Source organism: Arachis hypogaea, chromosome 13, assembly GCF_003086295.3.
Source record: "Arachis hypogaea cultivar Tifrunner chromosome 13, arahy.Tifrunner.gnm2.J5K5, whole genome shotgun sequence".
NCBI lineage: Eukaryota > Viridiplantae > Streptophyta > Magnoliopsida > Fabales > Fabaceae > Arachis > Arachis hypogaea.
The window spans coordinates 40,155,221-40,159,021 of NC_092048.1; the positions used below are offsets into that span (position 1 = coordinate 40,155,221).

General features: G+C 42.1%; 1 non-coding gene across 1 annotated transcript; it reads right to left on the minus strand.

The window, feature by feature from the left end:
* Window positions 1-215: 215 nt before the first annotated feature.
* Window positions 216-323, minus strand: LOC112739519 (small nucleolar RNA R71). The gene has a single exon (XR_003170454.1). It is a non-coding gene; the product is annotated as a small nucleolar RNA R71 (small nucleolar RNA).
* Window positions 324-3,801: the final 3,478 nt, after the last annotated feature.

A 3,801-nucleotide genomic window follows, 5' to 3' on the forward strand; every position in this document is an offset into this window, starting at 1 on the left:
ATCATTTTCAGTTCTTAACTGAATTCTTGCAGATATGTGATACCGTTAAGACTAATGGAGTAGATCCTGAAGTCTACAGGCTCATGCTTTTCCCTTTTGCTGTAAGAGACAGAGCTAGATTATGGTTGGATTCTCAACCCAAAGACAGCCTGAACTCTTGGGATAAGCTGGTCACGGCTTTCTTAGCCAAGTACTTTCCTCCTCAAAAGCTGAGCAAGCTTAGAGCTGATGTTCAAACCTTCAGACAGAAAGAAGGTGAATCTCTCTATGAAGCTTGGGAAAGATACAAACAGTTGACCAAAAAGTGTCCTTCTGACATGCTTTCAGAATGGACCATCCTGGATATATTCTATGATGGTTTATCTGAGCTATCAAAGATGTCACTGGACACTTCTGCAGGTGGATCCATTCACCTAAAGAAAACGCCTGCAGAAGCTCAAGAACTCATTGACATGGTTGCTAATAACCAGTTCATGTACACTTCTGAAAGGAATCCTGTAATCAATGGGACGCCTATGAAGAAGGGAGTTCTTGAGGTTGATACTCTGAATGCCATATTGGCTCAGAACAAAATATTGACTCAGCAAGTCATTATGATTTCTCAGAGTCTGCATGGAATGCAAGCTGCATCCAACAGTACTCAAGAGGCATCTTCTGAAGAGGAAGCCTATGATCCTGAGAACCCTGCAATAGCAGAGGTAAATTACTTAGGTGAACCTTATGGAAACACCTATAACTCAACATGGAGAAATCATCCAAATTTCTCATGGAAGGATCAAAAGCCCCAACAAGGCTTTAACAATGGTGGAAGAAACAGGTTTAGCAATAGCAAGCCTTTTCCATCATCAACTCAGCAACAGACAGAGAACTCTGAACAAAATGCTTCTAATTTAGCAAATCTAGTCTCTGATCTATCTAAGGCCACTGTAAGTTTCATGAATGAAACAAGGTCTTCCATTAGAAATCTGGAAGCACAAGTGGGCCAGCTGAGTAAAAGGATCACTGAAATCCCTCCTAGTACTCTCCCAAGCAATACAGAAGAGAACCCAAAAGGAGAGTGCAAGGCCATTGACATAAGTGCCATGGTCGAACCTCTGAGGAGAGGAGAGGACGTGAATCCCAAGGAGGAAGACCTCCTGGGACGTCCAGTGATCAATAAGGAGCGTCCCTCTGGGGAACCAAAGGACTCTGAGGCTCATCTAGAGACTATAGAGATCCCATTGAACCTCCTTATGCCCTTCATGAGCTCTGATGAGTATTCCTCTTCTGAAGAGAATGAGAATGTTACTGAAGAGCAAACTGCCAAGTTTCTTGGTGCAATCATGAAGCTGAATGCCAAATTATTTGGCATTGATACTGGGGAAGTTGAACCTCCCTTGTTCATCAATGAACTAAGTGATCTGGATCAACTGACATTGCCTCAGAAGAGACAGGATCCTGGAAAGTTCATAATACCCTGTACCATAGGCACCATGCTCTTTAAGGCTCTGTGTGACCTTGGTTCAGGAATAAACCTCATGCCCCTCTCTGTAATAGAGAAACTGGGAATCTATGGGGTGCAAGCTGCTAAAATCTCACTAGAGATGGCAGACAGCTCAAGAAGACAGGCTTATGGACAAGTAGAAGATGTATTAGTAAAGATTGAGGGCCTTTACATACCTACTGATTTCATAGTCCTGGATACTGGAAAGGAAGAGGATGAATCCATCATCCTGGGAAGACCTTTCCTGGCCACAGCAAGAGCTGTGATTGATGTTGACAGAGGTGAAATATTCCTTCAATGGAATGAGAACTCCCTTGTATTCAAAACTCAAGGATCCCCCTCTGCAACCATGGAGAGGAAGCAGGAAAAGCTTCTCTCCAAGCAGAGTCAACCAGAGCCCCCACAGTCAAACTCTAAGTTTGGTGTTGGGAGGCCACAACCAAACTCTAAGTTTGGTGTTGAACTCCCATATCCAAACTCTAAGTTTGGTGTTGGAGAGTTTCAACAAAGCTCTGCACATCTGTGAGGCTCCATGAGAGCCCACTGTCAAGCTATTGACATTAAAGAAGCGCTTGTTGGGAGGCAACCCAATGTTTATCTAATTCTTATTTTTCATGTTTTCTTAGGTTCATGATCATGTGGAGTCACAAAATAAACAAAATAAATATAAAAATTGAAAACGGAATCAAAAACAGCAGAAGAAAAATCACACCCTGGAGGAGCATCTGTCTGGCGTTCAAACGCCAGAACAGAGCATAGTTCTGGCGCTGAACGCCCAGAATGGGAGCATCCTGGCGCTGAACGCCCAGAACAAGCATGGTTCTGGCGTTCAACGCCAGAAATGGCAGCAAAGGGGCGTTGAACGCCCAAAATGGGCACCAACCTGGCGCTGAACGCCCAGAGTTGTGTGCAATGGCATTTTACATGCCTAAATTGGTGCAGGGATGTAAATGCCTTGACACTTCAGGATCTGTGGACCCCACAGGATCATCTCAGGATCTGTGGACCCCACAGGATCCCCACCTACCTCATCATCTCTCTTTCCATTCATGATCATCCCTTCTTTTTTTCCATTTATCACTCACATCCATACACCCACTACCTTCAAAAATTCAACATCTCTCTCCCACCCAATCCCACCCATATGGCCGAATACACACTCCCATCCATCTCCTCCATATCTTCTTCTTATTCTTCTATTCTTTCTTCTTTTGCTCGAGGGCGAGCAACATTCTAAGTTTGGTGTGGCAAAAGTATAGCTTTTTTGTTTTTTCCATAACCATTGATGGCACCTAAGGCCAGAGAAACCTCTAGAAAGAGGAAAGGGAAGACAAAAGCTTCCATCAAGGGTCTATAGCTCAGTGGTAGAACATTTGACTACAAATCAAGAGATCCCTGAGATACCTCAGGGGATACATTTTCTTCCACACAATTATTGGAAGCAACTAAGGGTGGAACATCAAGAGCACTCCTTCATCCTTCATGAAATCAGAGAAGATCTAAAAGCAATGAAGGAGGAGCAGCAAAGACAAGGAAGAGACATAGAAGAGCTCAAGGACATCACTAAGGTGGACTCATTCCTTGTTCTTACTTCTTCTGTTTTTCGTTTTCTATGTGCTTATCTATGTTTGTGTCTTCATTACATGATCATTAGTAGTTAGTAACTTTGTCTTAAAGATATGAATGTCCTATGAATCCATCACCTCTCTTAAATGAAAAATGTTTTAATTCAAAAGAACAAGAAGTACATGAGTTTCGAATTTATCCTTGAACTTAGCCTAATTATATTGATGTGGTGACAATGCTTCTTGTTTTCTGAATGAATGCTTGAACAGTGCATATGTCTTTTGAAGTTGTTGTTTAAGAATGTTAAATATGTTGGCTCTTGAAAGAATGATGACTAGGAGACATGTTATTTGATAATCTGAAAAATCATAAAAATGATTCTTGAAGCAAGAAAAAGCAGCAAAAAAACAAAGCTTGCAGAAAAAAAAATATAGGCGAAAAAAATAGAAAGAAAAAGAAAAAGCAAGTAGAAAAAGCCAATAACCCTTAAAACAAAAAGGCAAGGGCAAATAAAAAGGATCCCAAGGCTTTGAGCATCAGTGGATAGGAGGGCCTAAAGGAATAAAATCCTGGTCTAAGCGGCTAAACCAAGCTGTCCCTAACCATGTGCTTGTGGCGTGTAGGTGTCAAGTGAAAACTTGAGACTGAGCGGTTAAAGTCAAGGTCCAAAGCAAAAGAAGAGTGTGCTTAAGAACCCTGGACACCTCTAATTGGGGACTCTAGCAAAGCTGAGTCACATTCTGAAAAGGTTC